The sequence below is a fragment of the Saimiri boliviensis genome, chromosome 9 (genome assembly GCF_048565385.1).
Source record: "Saimiri boliviensis isolate mSaiBol1 chromosome 9, mSaiBol1.pri, whole genome shotgun sequence".
Classification (NCBI taxonomy): domain Eukaryota; kingdom Metazoa; phylum Chordata; class Mammalia; order Primates; family Cebidae; genus Saimiri; species Saimiri boliviensis.
In genome coordinates, this window is record NC_133457.1 from 109,584,081 (window position 1) to 109,603,307 (window position 19,227).

Consider the following 19,227-nt stretch of genomic DNA (forward strand, 5'->3'; position numbering starts at 1 on the left):
ACAGCGCCCGGCCCCTTTTTTATTTTTTAACAAAAAATTATTATTTTATTTATTTAAGACAGGGTCTCACTATAACAGGCTGATCTCTAACTCCTGGGCTCAAGAGATCCTCCCACCTCAGCCTCCTGAGTAGCTGGGACTACAAGCACCTACCACCACACCCATCTAATTTTTCTAATCTTTCTTTCTCTCTTCTCTCTCTTTTTTTCTTTCTTTTCTTTCCTTCCTTCTTTTCTTCTTTCCTTTTTTTTTTTTTTTTTTTTTTTTTTTTTGAGAGAGTTTCCGTCACCCAGCCTGGAGTGCAATCTTGGCTCACTGCAACATCTGCCTCCCAGGTTCAAGTGATTCTCCTGCCTCAGCCTCCTGAGTAGCTGGGATTACAGGCGCATGCCATGATGCCTGGCTAATTTTTTTGCATTTTTAGTAGAAACCAGGTTTCACCATGTTAGTCAGGCTGGTCTTGAACTCCTCGTGATCTGCCCGCCTTGATCTCCCAAGGTGTTGGGATTACAGGCATGAGCCACCTTGCCCAGCTAATTTTTGTATTTTTAGTAGAGGCGAGGTTTCACCGTATTGATCAGGCTGATCTCGAACTCGAAGTCCTGACCTCAGGTGATCCACTAGTAGATTTTTTAATAAACCCTTGGAGCAAGGTGCTCTGCACAGCCCCCACACACCCTACTCCCACTCCCACCTGTATCTACTGCTTACAGGGTTCCCAGACCCTGGGACAGGGCACAGAGTGGGTGCTTGCCACCTTTTGTTGCCAAATAGATGAAATAAAAGGGAAGCAATAATCATGTCCACTAAGCATGTATTTAGCCCCAAGTACTCTTCTGGGAAGGATGACCAACTTGTCAACTTGTCCTAATTTGCCTAGGACTTTCTCCATTGTGTCTTTTTTTTTTTTTTTTTTTTCTGCTGATATAATCCACAGAGTCACAAAAATAGTTCCATTTCCTTTTTTTAAATTTTTTCTTTTCTTTTTTTTTTTTTTTTTGAGACGGAGTTTCGCTCTTGTGACCCAGGCTGGAGTGCAATGGCGCGATCTCGGCTCACCGCAACCTCCGCCTCCTGGGTTCAGGCAATTCTCCTGCCTCAGCCTCCCGAGTAGCTGGGATTACAGAAATGAACCACCATGCCCAGCTAATTTTTTGTATTTTTAGTAGAGACGGGGTTTCACCATGTTGACCAGGATGGTCTCGATCTCTTGACCTCGTGATCCACCTGCCTCAGCCTCCCAAAGTGCTGGGATTACAGGCTTGAGCCACCGCACCCAGCCCTAATTTTTGTACTTTTAGTGGAGATGAGGTTTCGCCATTTGGCCAGGCTGATCTTGAACTCCTGGCCTCAAGTGATCCACCAGCCTCAGCCTCTCAAAGTGCTGGGATTACAGGCATGAGCCACCATGCCCAGCCTATTTATTTTTTTAGAGACAGAGTCTTGCTCTGTTGCCCAGACTGGAGTGCAGTGCTATGATCATGGCTCACTGCATCCTTGACCTTCCAGGCTCGAATGATCCTCCCACCTCAGTCTCCCCACTAGCTGGAACCACAGGTATTGTGCCACCGTGCCTGGGGGTTTGTTTTGTTTTGAGACAGGGTCTCACTCTATTGCCCAGGCTGGAGTGCAGTGGTGCAATCACAGCTCACTGAAGCCTCGACTTCTTGGGCTCAAGCGATCTTCCCACCTCCGCCTCCTGAGTAACTGTGACTACAGGCATGTGGTACCACATCCAGCTAAGTTTTGTACTTTTTGTAGAGACAAGGTCTCACCATGTTGCCCAGGCTGTTCTTGAACTCCTGAACTCAAGTGAACCTCTTGTCTTGGGCTCCCAAATGTAGGAGTAAGCCACACTCCCAGCCATCCTCAGTTTGAAACTGTTCCTGGGAAACCCACTCAGTCCCTGGCAAACCTTAAGGCTGGTCATCCAAATTCTGGGTAATTTATTTAACCTTAATGAACTATCAAATTGGCACTATTATGAACCCTCTTTAGCAGGAACCAGAGTTGAAGCAATTCTGTGGCTGCTATTAGGGAATCCGTATACTGTTCATGGAAGAGTGGAAATTTTATTTTTTGTTTTGTTTTAGACGGAGTCTCGCTCTGTTGTCCAGGCTTGAGTGCCATGGCACAATCTCGACTCACTGCAACCTCCACCTCCCGGGTTCCAGCAATTCTCCTGCCTCAGCCTCCTGAGTAGCTGGGACTACAGGTATGTGACACCATGCCAGGCTAAGTTTTGTATTTTTTAGTAGAGACAGGGTTTCACCATATTAGCCAAATTGGTCTTGAACTCATCACCTCATGATGATCTGTCCACCTCAGCCTCCCAAAGTGCTGGGATTACAGGTGTGAGCCACTGCGCCCAGCCTGGAAGGTGGCTTTTATAGCCTGGTAGTTATGTGCTTAGACTCTTGTGTCTGACAGACAAGAGTTTGACATCCCAGGTTGTCAGTTCTTAGGTGTATGATCTTGACCCTTTGCTTAAGCACTCGGAGCTTCAATTTCTTCATCCTAAAATGGAAACAATTTAAGGTTACTGCAAGAATAAATGGGCATGGTACATGGCACACCATTAGTACCAAATAAATGCTAGCTATCAGGCCAGGCGCGGTAGCTCATGCCTGTAATCCCAACACTTTGGGAAGCCAAGGTGGGTGAATCATCTAAGGTTGGGAGTTCGAGACCAGCCTGACCAACATGGAGAAACCCTGTTTCTACTAAAAGTACAAAATTAGCCGGCATGGTGGCACATGCCTGTAATCCCAACTACTTGGGAGGTTGAGGCAGGATAATTGCTTGAACCCAGGAGGCAAAGGTTGCAGTGAGCCAAGATCTCACCATTGCACTCTAGCCTGGGCAACAAGAGCAAAACTCTGATTTAAAAAAAAAAAAAAAAAAAAAAAAAAAAAAAAAGCTAGCTATCATAATTAGGGGCACATACCACAAGCAAACAAAGCAGAAAAGATGTAGAGGGAGAACAGAGAAAGTATTAAGAGCAGGCGTCCCCAAACTTTTTACACAGGGGGCTAGTTCACTGTCCCTCAGACAGTTGGAGGGCTGCCACGTACTGTGCTCCTCTCCCACCAATGAAAGAGGTGCCCCTTCCTGAAGTGCGGCGGGGGGGCCAGATAAATGGCCTCAGGGGGCCGCACGTGGCCCGCGGGCCGTAGTTTGGGGACACCTGATTAAGAGTATCCAGAGAAGGAAGTATCTGTGTTCCTTTTAACTCCAGTAACCTTGCTAGAGGCTGGGTCAAGCAGAAAACTTGGTGGATGTTAGTTTGTTTGTTCTTTTGTTTTGTGTTTTTTTTTTTTTTTTTTTTTTTTTTTTTGAGGCGGAGTCTTATGCTCACCCAGGCTGGAGGGCAGTGGCGTGATCTCAGATCATTGCAAACTCCACTTCCCAAGTTCAAGTGATTCTCCTGCCTCAGCCTCCGGAGTAGCTGGGACTAGAGGCTCCTGCCACTATGCTCAGCTAATGTTTGTATTTTTGGAGACAGGGTTTCTCCGTGTTTTCCAGGTTGGTCTCGAGCTCCTGACCTCAGGTGATCTGCCTGCCTTGGCCTCCCAAAGTGCTGGGATTACAGGTGTGAGCTGTTGAGAAATGTTAAGTTGTTGAGAAATGCTAAGTGTACGATTGCGGAGAAATGCTGAGTGAATGATAGAATATATTGTTTGCTAGGAAGAACAATGGCAAGGAAAACCTAGCCCCCCTCCCCACGCCAACTAGAATACTATTTGGGATATTCTAAAGTGGCAGAACAATATATAAATATCATACACTGGTTAAAACAATTCTTTAAGCGCGGGACATCTGACCCTGCCCCCGTGGCTCCCTCGTGGATAATACTTTTTAGTTTGTCTGTGATCAGTGGTAAGTGAGCACCAGCTGCCTACTTGGTATATTTTTGTGTTTTGAGAAAATATGGAACATCTGTTTGTTAATAATCATCACCTGTTCAGAGAGAATAAATGTGTGGGTCAGAGTCTGCTTGAGGCTTTCAGCCTAGAATGCTGTCAGCTCTTGAGGCTCTGAGCTCGTAAGGCTGCTGGCCCTTCGGATAGTCCCGCTTCGTTCTTCTATCTGGGGGAGTGTCTGCCTCTCAATTCTTCAGCACCGCCTGCACCTGGTCATTTTTTTTTGAGATGGAGTTTTGCTCTTGTTGCCCAGGCTGGAGTGCAATGCACGATCGTGGCTCACCACAACTTCCACCTCCTGGGTTCAAGCTATTCAACTGCCTCAGTCTCCTGAGTAGCTGGGATCACAGGTGTGCACCACTACGCCCAGCTAGTTTTGTATTTCTAGTAGAGGCAGGATTTCACCACGTTGCCCAGGCTGGTCTCAAACTCCTGATCTCAGGTGATCTGACTGCCTTGGCCTCCCAAAGTGCTGGGATTACAGGCATGAGCCACCACACCCGGCCTTTTTCTTTTTTAACAAAATTATTATTTATTTAAGACAGGGTCTCACTGTGTGCCAAGGCTGATCTCCAACTCCTGGGATCAAGCAATCCTCCTACCTCAGCCTCACAAGCAGCTGGGACTACAGGTAAGCCCCGCCATGCCTGGCAGTTTTCTCTCTTTTTCTTTTTTTCCTCTTTTTTGAGACAGGGTCTCATTCTGTTGCTCAGACCGCAGTGTCTTGATGCAGTTACAGCTTACTGCAGCCTCAACCTCCCCAGGCCCAGGTGATCCTCCTCTCACCTCAGCCTCCTGAGTAGCTGAGACTCCAGGTACGTGCCACGATGCCCAGCCAATTTTTGTATTTTTCGTAGAGATGAGGTTTCACCATGTTGCTCAGGCTGGCCTTAAACTCCTGAGCTCAAGAGATCTGGCTGCCTCAGCCTCTCAAAGTGCTGGTGTTACACCGCATCTGGCCTTTCCTCTCATTTTCTTCTTTTTCTTTTTTTCTTTGTTTTTCTGTTTTTGTTTTTGAGACAAAGTCTCACTCTGTTGCCCAGGCTGAAGTGCAATGGCAGGATCACGGCTCACTGCAACCTCCGCCTCCTGGGTTCCAAGCAGTTCTTCTGCCTCAGCCTTCCAAGTAGCTGGGATAACAGGCGCCTGCTACCATGCTTGGCTACTTTTGTATTTTTAGTAGAGACAGGGTTTCACCATGTTGGCCAGGGTGGTCTGCCTGCTTCAGTCTCCCAAAGTTCCGAGATGACAGGTGTGAGCCACTCTGTCCAGTCTTCCTCCTGTTTTCTTAGCTGAAATAGTTCTCATTATGTTGCCCATGCTGGTCTTAATCTCTTGGCCTCAAAAGATCCTCCCATCTTGGCTTCCCAAAATACTTGTATTATAGGCAAGAGCCACTGCTCCTGGCCTCACTCTTCCTGGTTTTGAAGAGTGAAGGCTTCCCAGCACTCAAAGGAATAGGAAAGAAATGCTTTTCTAGCTCCAGTTGTGTACCCAGATGGATGCGGGCTTTATCTTTGTATCATTTTTATCTCTTGCACGGTCTTGTCCCAAGCAATTCACTGGCCAGCGGCCTAACCCCTCTGGGTCTCAGTTTCCTCATCTGTAAAATGAGGATAATCCAAGTACCTCCCTCTCAGGATTGCTTGTGAGGATTAAATGAGTTAATGCATTGAAAGGGTTTAATAGGCCTAGCGCGGTGGCTCGAGCCTGTAATCCCAGCACTTTGGGAGGCCGAGGCGGGTGGATCACGAGGTCAAGAGATCGAGACCATCCTGGTCAACATGGTGAAACCCCATCTCTACTAAAAATACAAAAAATTAGCTGGGCATGGTGGCGCGTGCCTGTAATCCCAGCTACTCAGGAGGCTGAGGCAGGAGAATTGCCTGAACCCAGGAGGCGGAGGTTGCGGTGAGCCGAGATTGCGCCATTGCACTCCAGCCTGGGTAACAAGAACGAAACTCTGTCTCAAAAAAAAAAAAAAGAAAGGGTTTAATAAGTACTTGGCATTTCCTAAGGGTTCAAAAAATGTCAGCTACGATCATTAGCATTATCGGCCATCAGTGGCTTTTCATCATACTGGAACAGACTCCTGCCTGCATACTCTGATTCCCCGGCATATGATAGGGCCTCCTTTCTCTGTCTCACCTTTAGCCTCTCTTGCCCTTTGCATTTGACTCTGGCCACAGTGGTTTTTCTGTTCCTTGAATGCACAAGTTCTTTTTGCTCAGGGCCTTTGCATTTGCTGTTCCCTCTACCTAGAAGCTTTTCCACCTGATCGTCCTTGTCATTTTGGCTCAGTTTATTTTATTATTTATTTATTTATTGAGCTCGCTCTTCATCTCAATAAATAAATAAAGTTGCCCAGGCTGGAGTGCGATGGTGCGATCTTGGCTCACTGCAACCTCAACCTCCTACGTGCAAGGGATTTTCCTGCCTCAGCCTCTTGAGTAGCTGGGATTACAGGCATGTACCACCACACCCAGCTAATTTTGTATTTTTAGTAGAGATGGGGTTTCACATGTTGGCCAGGCTGGTCTCGAACTCCTGACCACAAATGATCTGTCCACCTCGGCCTCCCAAAGCACTGGGATTACAGAGTGAACTACAGGTGTGAACCACTGCACCCAGTGTTTTGTCTTAGTTTAAATGGCGCTTTTTCAGAGAGGCCTTCCCTTCCTGCCTATCTAGCAGTTGCTCTCAATCATATCAGCCTGGTTTATTTATTTTTTTTATAGATCTTACTACTATTGAGTATTTTCTTTCTTGTTTGTTGTCTGTCCCCATGAGAACTGGAATTTTGTCCAAGAACCATGCCTGGCACATAGTAGGTATTGAATAAATATTTACTGAGTGAACTGGTTTGGAAACTTTGAATATCCCTGGGCAGCAAGAGATCCCTGTGCCATCCCAGATCCTTTGTCACCTCCTGCACCATGTTAGCCTTTGTTCAACTGACCCTAAACACAGCCCTGACCGGCCAGACATGGTGGTTCATACCTGTAATCCCAGCACTTTGGGAGGTTGAAGCAGGTGGATCACCTGAGGTCAAGAGTTCGAGACCAGGCTGACCAACACAGTGAAACACCATCTCTACTAAAAATACAAAATTAGCTGGGTTTGGAAAGGCAGCCTATAATCCCAGCTACTTGGGAGGCTGAGGCAGGAGAATCACTTGAACCCAAGAGGCAGAGGTTGCAGTGAGCCAAGATCATGCCATTGCACTCCAGCCTGGGCAACAAGAGCAGACACTCCATCTCTAAATAAATAAATAAATAAATAAATACAGCCCTGATCTGGGCTGGGGGAGGAGAAGGTATAGTCACTGGCCTTGAATCCAGGGCCTCGCCTACTCTTCATTACATGGATTTCCCCTTTCCTCTAAAACATATGGTGCACACAACCCTCGCACTTAAGAGTGATGTCGGCAGGTGTGCAGTGTGGGACGGGCTCTGGCAGCCTCATCGCTGGGCTTCAGGCATGGAGAGAACCAAATCCCCAAATCCCTTCCTACTTTCACTTCTGGTTTTTGTTGTTGTTTGTCTTTTGAGGCACTGTCTTGCTCTGTCTCCTAAGCTGGAGTGCAGAGGCACAATCTTGGCTCATTGCAATCTTGACCTCCTGGACTCAAGTGATCCTCCTACCATGGCCTCCTGAGTAGCTGGGACTATAGGCACGCACCATCACAGCTGACTAATGTTTGTAATTTTTTTTGTAGAGACGAGGTCTCACTATGTTACTCAGGCAGGTCTCAAGGAATCCTCCCACTTCACCCTCTGAAAGTGTTGGGATTCCTGGTATGAGCCACCGTGCCCCTGGCTTTGAAGAGTGAAGGAACGGCTTCGAGGCACTCAGAGGAACAGGAAAGAAAGATGTGACTTTCCAGCTTCAGTTGTGTACCCAGCACAGCAATACTGGTAAAAAGCCAGGAGAGCAAAGTGCTTTGGATCCACAGAGACTTGGTTCAAATCCTGCTTTTGCCTTTTTCTAGAACAAATGTCAGCAAGCTGTTCCTGTAAAGGCTAATGGGTACATATTTTGGGCTTTCCACACCCTGTGGTCTCTACTGCAGCTGCTCAGCCCTACTCTTTAGAATAAAGTGGCCATAAACACTATCTAACAAACAGTCGGGGAGCTGGAGTTAGCACACCGGCCATCGTTTACCAACCCCTGTTCCAGCGGAAATGAAAAATCCCTTTCTCAGCTGGGCATGGTGGCTCATGCCTATAATTTCAGCACTTTGGGAAGCTGAGGCAGGAGGACTGCTTAAGCCCAGGAGGTTGGGGGTGTGGTGAGCTATGATTGTGCTACTGTACTCCAGCCTGGGTGACAGAGCAAGATCCTGTCTCCTTAAAAAAGGAAAAAAAGAACACTTGGTCAGGCGCGGTGGTTCACGCCTGTAATCCCAGCACTTTGGGAGGCCAAGGCGGGTGGATCACCTGAGGTCAGGAGTTCGAGACTAGCCTGGCCAACATGGTGAAACCCTGTGTCTACTAAAAATACAAAAAAATTGGCCAGGCATGGTGGTGGGTACCTGTAATCCCAGCTACTTGGGAGGCTGAGGCAGGAGAATCACTTGAACCCAGGAGGCGGAGGTTACAGTGAGCTGAGATCGTGCCATTGCACTCCAGCCTGGGCAACAAAAATGAAATTCTGTCTCAAAAAACAAAAAAAAACCCATACTTTCTGAACCTCAGTTTCAACATCTGTAAAACAGGATAATCTAGTGCCTGCCTACTTCCTAGGTGGCAGTGAGGCTTTAAAATAATAAAGTAGCCGGGCGCGGTGGCTCACGCCTGTAATCCCAGCACTTTGGGAGGCCGAGGTGGGTGGATCACGAGGTCAAGAGAACGAGACCATCCTGGTCAACATGGTGAAACCCCGTCTCTACTAAAAATACAAAAAATTAGCTGGGCATGGTGGCGCATGCCTGTAATCCCAGCTACTCAGGAGGCTGAGGCAGGAGAATTGCCTGAACCCAGGAGGCGGAGGTTGCGGTGAGCCGAGATCGCGCCATTGCACTCCAGCCTGGGTAACGAGAGCGAAACTCCGTCTCAAAAAAATAAATAAATAAAATAAATAATAATAATAATAATAAAATACACAAAGCGCTGAACCTAGTGCTCGGCGGGGCTGGGGCCTAGGCAACAGAACGCAGCAGAGCAAGACTCCATCTCAAAAAAAAAAAAAAAAAAGTTGTTTAACAAACAGAAAGTGCCTTTATTATTATTATTTTTTTTGAGATAGGGTCTCCCTCTTATCCAGGCTGGAAGACAGTGGCACGATCATGGCTCACTGCAGCCTCATCCTCCCTGGGTTCAGGTAATCTTCCTTCCATCTCAGCCTCCCAAGTAGCTGGAACTATAGGGATGTGCCACCATGCCCAGCTAACTTTTAAAAAAATTTTGTAGAGACAGGATCTCACTGTGTAGACCAGACTGATCTCAAACTCCTTCCCTCAAGTGATCTGCCTGCCTCAGCCTCCCTAAGTGTTGGGATTACACCCATGAGCCACCACACTTGGCCAGAAAATGCTTCCGAATATTAACTCACTTACACTTCATAACATCCTACAAGATAGGTAGCATCACCCCCAGTTTACAGATAAGGAAATTGAGGCCCAGCAGTTATTAGCTCAAGTCAGTCTGGCCTCAGAGCCCATGCTTTTAACCAGGCCTCTCTCTCTTTTTCATTATCCCATTTAACCCTCACAGCAATTCTTTGAGACAGTTATTACTGCCCCGGTTTTGCAGATTTGGAAACTGAGGTTCAGTACAAGGAAGTCAGTGGTCCAAGTAAGTAAACATGGGCTCCACTGATCACGTGAGGCCAAGCTGGATTCCTGCCCAACATGTCAACATGCGCTGCCCTGGCTCCCTCCTCCCTCGCTGGGTCTCCAGCTGTGTTTTCTTTGGATCTCTGCATGGCTTGGAGAAGCTGCGTCAGCCCATCTCCTCCCCTGACCATTCCCCACCCCCAACGCCCACCCAAGCTACCCCTGAGGAAGTGACCCCCTTCTTCTCACTCTGCCTTAGCTCATGGGCACTGCAGATCCTGTGCCTGTGTTGGTCAGCATGGGCATGCCTGGGGACATGTGACGGGGGACCCAGTTGGAATGAGAGGGGGAGTATCTGAGGAGGACAGATCTCAGGCCAGGAAGACCCTGATTACATCTCTCTAAACAGGCGAAAAGATCATCTGTTTCCGGAATGCAGCTGGACTAAATAGTCCACATGAAGGCTGGACATTTACCAAATGGGGGAAAGGAATCTGAAGGACTGGGGCTTGCTGAGTTCAGTCAGGGCAAAACTGTGGAGTGGCTTTTTGTGATTTCTAAAGCTGGGAGACCTGTTGTTTTCTTCTTTCTTTCCCATTTCCTCCTTGAAGGCCAGTTCCCTTTCTGTGTGAAGAACAGGCCACCTGGTGTCTGAAGTCACTTCCAGATTTGAAACTCAAGGATTCCAGGGTTCCTTACAAGGTAGTGCTTTCCTGAGGTCCTAGATCCTGAGTCACTGCATTCCCACACCTGGTGCCTCTCCATTGGGGCTTGGATGCAACTTTGGGCAGCTCGATCTTTCTCTCTGGCTTCCCTTTTCTTCTTCATATTCCCCCCTCCTTCCCAGTTCCTAAGCCTCTGTCAGCTTAAGCTGACTCTGACTCATGGGGCCCTCTTTCTGTGGTCCTCTAAGCCTCATCACTGTCTGTGCTTTCACTGTACTCCACATGGGCTTTCCAGCCTCTACCAGTTTCAAGAAAGAGATGGAGGATCCACAACAGGGCTGTCTAGATGTCTGAATTTCATAAGCCAGTCATAACACTTCAAAGTAAGTAACGGGAAGGGGGGCCCAAAGCCAGGGATTTTTTCCTTTGATAATAAGGGATAGGCCACCATCTTCAGCCTAAGCTTGTCCTTTTTCTGCAGGACCTGCTGAAATGTTACAAGCAGCAGCCAACATAATCCAACTTGAATTTTTCCAGGTGCCCTAATACTGCAGTCTTTGGAGTCCCCGCATAACCCAGGCTTTGGTCTAACAAGGATTGCCAATGCATAGCCAGGAGTCATGAGGATGTCACTGCCCTTTGGCCGCCTCCCTCTCCTCCACCCAGCTAGATCCATATTTTAGCTCCCCTCCAACTCTGTGAAGTACCAAATCCGGCTCCTTTTCCAAGCTTCTCCATCATAGGTCATGGCATTAGCTTTACCCAGTGCCCAAGTCAAAAATATAGGAGTTATCTTTGACTTTTTTTTTTTTATACCCCACGTCAGCAAACATCGGTGTCTCTAACTCCAAAAGATGCCCCACCTTATGCCTATAATCAAAGCACTTTGGGGAAATGAGGCGGGAGGATCACTTAAGCCTAGGGGTTGAAGACCTGCCTGGGCAACATAGTGAGACTTTGTACAAAAAATAATTAGCCAGGTTTAGTGGCACACACCAGTAGTCCCAACTACTTTGGAAGCTGAAGTGAGAGGATTGCTTGAGCCCAGGAGGTCAAGGCTGCAGTGAGCTGTGATTGTGCCGTTGCACTCCTGCCTGGGTGATAGAGCAAGACTCTGCCTTTAAAAAAAAAAAGATACCCCACATCTATACGGTCCTCTCCATCAGCACCAACACTGCTCCAGGCCATTTTCATTGATTACCAGGACGACTTCCCTCATCTCCCTCTAAATCTAGTCTCTCTGCATCAATTTAAGTGATATTTTAAAAAGTGGAAATCATATAATTTTTCTACCCTGCTCAGCATCCTCTCCATCACACTCAAAATAAAACCCAGACACTGGTCACGCCCCCTGGAATCACTGCAGGTGATCCAGCCCCTGCCTACCTTCCTCTCCAAGCCTGTCTTCTCCCACTGTTGGGAACACACCAAGCACGCCTCAGGCTTTCCTTAATTCCTTTCTCCACCAGACACATCATCCCACACACATACCCGTGCAGAATTACTCAGATCCCTACTCAAATGTCACCCCCAGAGAGGCCCCTCTGTGTCATTACCTGTTGTTCTGTTTGTTTAATTCTTTATTGCCTGTTTCTTCCAGTAGACTGTAAGCTCCCCGGGGCAGGGACAGGAGCCTGCCACTGTTAATCATGGCCGTATGTCCAGTGCCCAGCCCCAGCACAGGGTCTAGTACACAGAAAGTGTTCAATAGATGTTTGTTGAATTCAAGAATGGGGTGTTATTATCATCCCTAGACCCTTCAAAAGGAGCAGCTTTTATGGTGCACTCTGTGGCCCTGATCTAATCCCCGCCTGAGCCTCTAAACTCTGTGCTTCCTGCTGGTACCACCCATTTTCTTGCATTTATCCGGAATTATCTGGAGCTGGTCTGCAGCCAAGAATGTTGTACTTACCTAATCTTTCCAGAGAACTGAGAGATGCCTAAGGTCATGGGAGGTATCCCCATAGGATCTCAGTGGGCTGAGTAGAAATCAGGACTCTTTGACCTAATCCACCCCCAGGCGCCTTCTAACCTTCCAGCAGGTTGGTCTACTCTGGGACCCTGCATGTGCCTTCTTGTGGGGGTGTCTTGTCTCTCACCTATGTGTTTCCTGGTGTGGGAGAGGCTGCTGGCCAGCTGGAGCCCTCTCAGTGGCCTGGAGGACACAACTTCAGACTTGAAGTTAGATCACGGGTTCCCAACCCTTTTGCACATTAGTAGCTTTTAAAATCAGGAGGTTTCTGTTTGGTTTTGAATACTCATGCCTGGACTCCAGTCCCTAAGCGTCTGGTTTAATGGGTTTGGGATGGAGCTGGGGAATTAGTGGATGTTTTTTGTAAAAAGTTCTGTAGTATGATATAATAATAATAATAGTAATAATAATAATAATAAAAAGGCCAGGCGTGGTGGCTCACGCCTGTAATCCAAGCCCCTCTGAGGCCAAGGCAGGCGGATCACCTGAGGTCGGGAGTTCAAGACCAGCCTGACCAACACAGTGAAACCCCATTTTTAAAAACAAAAAAAAAAGACTAATACTCACAAGGGTCACAGAGAAACTAGCACCCTCATAAGTTGTTGGTAGAAATGTAAAATGGTACCGCTGCTTTGGAAAATAGTTTGGCAGTTTCTTGAAAAGTTGAACACAGTCCGGGGTGGTGGCTCATGCCTGTAATCCCAGCACTTTGGGAGGCTGAGGCGGGCAAATCATCTGAGGTCAGGAGTTTGAGACCAGCCTGGCCAACATGGTGAAACCTCGGCTCTGCTAAAAATTAAAAAATTAGCTGGGTGTGGTTTCGGGCACCTGTAATCCCAGCTACTCAGAAGGCTGAGGCAGGATTTCTTGAACTCAGGAGGTGGAGGTTGCAGTGAGCCAAGATGATGCCACTGCACTCCAACCTGGGTGACAGAGCAAGACTCTGTCTCAAAAAAACACAAATTTACTGCACAGCAATTTTGCTCCAAAGACTCTACCCAGAAAAAATAAAAATGTATGCACTTGTACGCAAATGTTGATAGTAGTGTTATTCATAATAGCCAAAAGGTGGAAGCAATACAACTATCAATTGGTAAACAAATAGAATGTGGTGTATCTGTATAATGCAACATTATTCAGCAATAAAAAAAGAATGAACTACTGATATATGCTTCAAAATGGATGAAGCTCCAAAACATAATGCAAAGTGAAAGATGCAAGTTGTAAAAGACTACATCTTGTGTGATTCTATTTATATGAAATGTCCAGAAAAGGCAGCTCTATAGAAACAGAAAGCAGGCCAGTGGTTACTAGGGGCTGACAGTGGGAACAGGAGCTGACTGCAAACAAGCCCAAGAGATATTTTAGGGTAATGGAAATGCTCTAAAACAGAACTGTGGTGACTACTGTATAACTCTATACATTTACTAAAAAAAAAAATCTTTGAATTGTATATTTATTTACTTATTATTGTTTAGTAGAGACAAGGTCTCGTCCAGATTGGTCTCTAACTCCTGGGCTCAATCAGTCCTCCTGCCTTAGCCTCCTGAAGTGCTGAGATTATAGGTGTGAACCATTGTGCCTGGTCAGAATTGTATATTTATTTATTTATTGAGTTGGAGTCTCACCCAGGTTGGAATGTGATGTCGGCTCACTGCAACCTCCACTTCCTTAGTTCAAGTGATTCTCCTGTCTCAGCCTCCCCAGTAGCTGGGATTACAGGCACCCACCACCACACGCAGCTAATTTTTGGGTTTTTTTTTTGAGAAGGAGGTTCCCTGTTGTTGTCCAGGCTGGAGTGCAATGCGCAATCTCAGCTCACTGCAGTCTCCACCTCCCAGGTTCAAGGGATTCTCCTGCCTCTGGATCCCGAGTAGCTGGGATTACAGGCATACACCACCATGCCCAGCTAATTTTGTATTTTTAGTAGAGATGGCATTTCACCACGTTGGTTAGGCTGGTTTCAAACTCCTGACCTCAGGTGATCCACCCGCCTCGGCCTCCAAAAGTGCTGGGATTACAGGTATGAGGCACTGCACCTGGCCTAGTTTTTGCATTTTTAGTAGATATGGGGTTTCACTATGTTGGCCAGGCTGGTTTCCAACTCCTGACCTTAGGTGATCCACCGTCTTGGCCTCCCAAAGTGCTGGAATTACAGGTGTGACAGAGTTATATACGTAAAACAGGTAAGTCTTGTAGTCTGTAAATTATACCCTAATAACGTTGTTAAAAAAAAAAATAGATTTTCCTAGCTCGGGTTGAGATCTCTGGGTTAGATGTGTCCTGGGAACTCCACTGGGACCCAGGCTTGGTGGGGTGTCCTCCTTCTCTCCTTTCTAGGTCAGTTTTCTGTGATCTCAGACTTCTCAGGAAGCTACTAGCTGTAGCTCTTGTGTTTTTGTTTTTTTTTTTTTTTCTGGAGAAGTCTGGAATTCTGCAGACTCAGCTCATATGGGAGTAAACATCCTGGCTCTTGGCCACTCTGCCTGGAGTGCAAAAATGAGCATCAGGGAATGGGTGGGAGAGTGGAGGGGACTACCACAGGTGGCCGCAGCCCTATCCTGATATGAACAAATGCCACCTGGGATGCTGAGCACTAACCCAGAACAAAGGGCTGAATCTGGACTCCAAGGCCCTGGTAAGATCTGCACCTCTCTAGCTCCCTGGCTGTGCTCAGGTTGACCAGCTCTCCAAACACATCATCCCCCCTGCTTTTTTTTCTTTTTTTTTTGAGAAGGAATCTCGCTCTGTTGCCCAGGCTGGAGTGCAATGGCACTATCTCAGCTCACTGCAACCCCTGCCTCCCGAGTTCAAGCAATTTTCCTGCCTCAGCCTCTGGAGTAGCTAGGATTACAGGCGCCTGCCACCGTGCCCAGCTAATTTTTTTTTTTTTTTAATATTGCACTTGTCCATTATTTTCTTTCTTTTCTTTTCTTTTCTTTTTTTTTTTAAATAATGCCCAGCTAACTTTCTGTATTTTTAGTAGAGTTTCACTTGACCAGGCTGCTCTTGAACTCCTGACCTCATGATCCACCTGCCCAGCCTCCCAAAGTGCTGGGATTACAAGCGTGAGCCACCGCACCCAGCCTCACACAATCCCTTTCTATACCTCCAGGCCTTGCACAGGCTGTGTCCTCCCGTTTTCCTCGCCCACCTGGAATATCTGTTCTTCCAAAAAGAGTCAGCTTATTGTAATCTCCTCTGAAGCCTTCTCCTTTGTGTGTCCACCGCCCCCTGCCCCTGCCATCCCTCCAGAGCCCTTATCTCCCGGTGGCAGAGGGTTTATTTACATGTCTGTCTCCCACACTGCTGTGTGGGCTTCCTGAAGACAGACCCTCTGTCTGTCTGATTTACTGCTTATTCTCAAGACTCTAGGACAGGCCGAGGGAAGAAATGGCGGAAACAGTATACCACATCAGACGCTTCCAGGGCCAGGAAGACCAAGGGAAATGCTCCATTTCTCTCAACTATTCTTGGCCTAAATAGCGTCTCTCATCTGGTCCCAGAATGGCCCGAGAGCCACTCCCTGTGGGAACCAGCGTTGGGGTGGACGCCTCCTTTCCACAGCTTTCCTGGGGCCAGGCCCACTTCGCTTGAAAACTGCCTTCGTGGCAGGGCGCAGTGGCTCAAGTCTGTAATTCCAGCACTTTGGGAGGCCGAGGCGGGTGGATCACAAGGTCGAGAGATCGAGACCATCCTGGTCAACATGGTGAAACCCCGTCTCTACTAAAAATACAAAACATTAGCTGGGCATGTTGGCGCATGCCTGTAATCCCAACTCAGGAGGCTGAGGCAGGAGAATTGCTTGAACCTGGGAGGCGGAGGTTGCGGTGAGCCGAGATAGCGCCATTGCACTCCAGCCTGGGTAACAAGAGCGAAACTCTGTCTCAAAAAAAAAAAAAAAAAAGAAAGAAAACTGCCTTCGCATAATTTAAACCTCAGGGTAGGGTCTATGGGCAGCTCAAGCCCAACCCAGGCAGGGGCAACCTGGAGTGGAATCCCGGTTGCCAGGACCTCGCGATGAAATATGTGGTTCCCTCTCAGCAGCTTCTTGCTGTAGTGGCAGAGAACAAGGGGGTTAAGCCATGTGGACACCTGAGATGGTTGTTTATCTTTCTGCTTTAGTGTGGAGGCTGGGCTTGGTCCTGAGTTGAGGCGGGGATTCTCAGAGACCCTGGCAGCTAGAGACCAGCCAGGAGTGGTGACATAATTTTCAGGGCTAGGACTGGATGTGGTGGCTCATACCTATAATCCCAGCATTTTGGGAGGCCAAGGTGGGTGGATCACCTGAGGTAGGGAGTGTGAGACCATCCTTGACAACATGGTGAAACCCTGTCTCTACTAAAAATACAAAAATTACCCGGACCCAGTGGTACACACCTGTAGTCCCAGCTACTGGGGAGGCTGACGCAAGACAATCGCTTGAACCTGGGAGGCAAAGGCTCCAGTGAGCTGAGATTTTGCCACTGCACTCCAGCCTGGGCAACAGAGCAAGACTCCATCTCAAAAAACAATATTCAGGGCTCAGTGCAAAATGAAAATGTGAGACTTTTGTTCAAAAATTAAGATTTTTTAAAGATGGTGATAGAACATTAAACCAAACACAGACCTTTTTTTTATTTTCATTTAATTTTTATTTTTTGAGACAGGGTCTGCAGTACAGTGGTACAATCATGGCATCATGGCTCACTACAGCCTCCAATTCCTGGACTCAAGCAGTCACCCCCTGCCGCAGCCTCCCAAGTAGCTAGGACTGCAGGAGCAGCAGTATGCCCAGCTAATTTTGTGTGTGGGTTTTTTTTTTTTTTTTTTTTTTTTGTAGATATGGGGCTCTACGTTGTGCTGGGATTACAGGTATGAGCCACCATATCAGTAAGCATGAGCCTTTCTAAATCTATGCAGCCAGCCCTGGTACCAGATAGAATTGAAGCAGGAGTATTCCTTGAGGCCAGGAGTTTGAGACCAGCCTGGGCAACATAGCGAGATCTTGTCTCTACAAAATTTTATTTAAAAAAATTAGATAGGAGTGGTGGTGTGCTTCTGTAGTCCCAGCTACTCAGGGGTCTGAGGTGAGAGGATCACTTGAGTCAAGGAGGTCAAGGCTGCAATGAGCCTGGGTACAAAAAGAGACTCAGGCTCAAAAACAAAGAAACAGAAAAAACAACACAAAGGATCCGGGTCATGAGAGAACCTGGCATATTTAGGGAAATTATTAAGTAGTTCATGGTAGCTGGGACTGGATCGAGATGGTTTAAAAGTCCGGATCATGAATAAAAAGAATGTGTGTAAAGTGCTTGACACTGTGCATAGTAAATGTTCTGCCGTGGTAGCTCACTATAATTCTGCTTTTGTAACCCAAATTAAGGGTTTGGGATTTTGTCCTGTAGTCAATAGGGAGACATTCAAGAGTTTTAAGCCCAGAGTGACTTGATATTTGCCATATAGCCAGATCCCTGTGGCCCCATGGTAGATTATGAACTAGAAGAAAAGCAAGGCTGGAGGATCAGAAGGCCAGTTTGGAAATTAATATGTAGGGCCAGGCATACCAGTGGCTCATGCCTGTAATTCTAGCACTTTAGGAAGCCAAGGTGGGAGAAGTGCTTGAGCCCAGAAGTTAGGGACAGCCTGGGCAACATAGTGACCCCCATCTCTATTAAAAAAAAAAAGAAGCGAGGCTGAGTGTGGTGGTCACACCTGTAATCTTATCATTTTGGGAGGCTGAGGAAGGTGGATCACCTGAAGTCAGGAGTTCGAGACCAGCCTGGACAACGTAGTGAAACTCTGTCTCTACTAAAAATACAAAAATTAGCCAGGCGTGGTGGCGCGTGCCTGTAATCCCAGCTACCCAGGAGGCTGAAGCAGAACTGCTGGAATTCAGCCTGGGTGACAGAGCCAGACTCAATAAATAAATAAATAGATAAATAAATAAGTAAAGCCAAGCACGGTGGCTCACACCTGTAATCCCAGCACTTTGGGAGGCCGAGGTGGGCAGATCACTTCAGATCAGGAGTTTGAGACCAGCCTGGTCAACATGAAGAAACCCTGTTTCTAATAAAAATGCAAAAATTAGCTGGATGTGGTGGTGGGTGCCTGTAATCCCAGCTACTGAGGAGGCTGAGGCAGGAGAATCACTTGAACCGGGGAGGTGGAGGTTGTTGGGAGATGGAGGTTGGGGTGAGCCGAATGCCACTGCACTCCAGTCTGGACAACAGCATGAGATTCAATCTAAAAAATTTAATAAAAATAGGCCAGGCGCGGTGGCTCAAGCCTGTGATCCCAGCACTTTGGGAGGCCAAGGCGGGTGGATCACGAGGTCAAGAGATGGAGACCATCCTGGTCAACATGGTGAAACCTCGTCTCTACTAAAAATACGAAAAAAAATTAGCTGGGCATGGTGGCACATGCCTGTAATCCCAGCTACTCAGGAGGCTGAGGCAGGAGAATTGCCTGAACCCAGGAGGCGGAGGTTGCGGTGAGCCGAGATCGTGCCATTGCACTGCAGCCTGGGTAACAAGAGTGAAACTCTGTCTCAGAAAAAAAAAAAAAAAATTAATAAAAATAAAAATAATTAAAAAAAAAAAAAAAAGAAATTGGCTGGGTGTGGTGGCTCATGCCTGTAATCCCAGCACTTTTGGAGGCCAAGGCGGGTGGGTCACCTGAGGTCAGGAGTTTGAGACCAGCCTGGCCAACATGGTGAAACCCCATCTCTACTAAATACAAAAAATTAGCCAGGCGTAGTGGTGCATGCCTGTAGTCCCAGCTACTTGGAAAGCTGAGGCAGGAGAATCACTTGAACTTGGGAGGCTGAGGTTGCAGTGAGCTGAGATGATGCCACTGGGCTCCAGCCTGGGTGGCAGAGCGACATTTCATCTTTAAAAAAAAAAAAAAAAA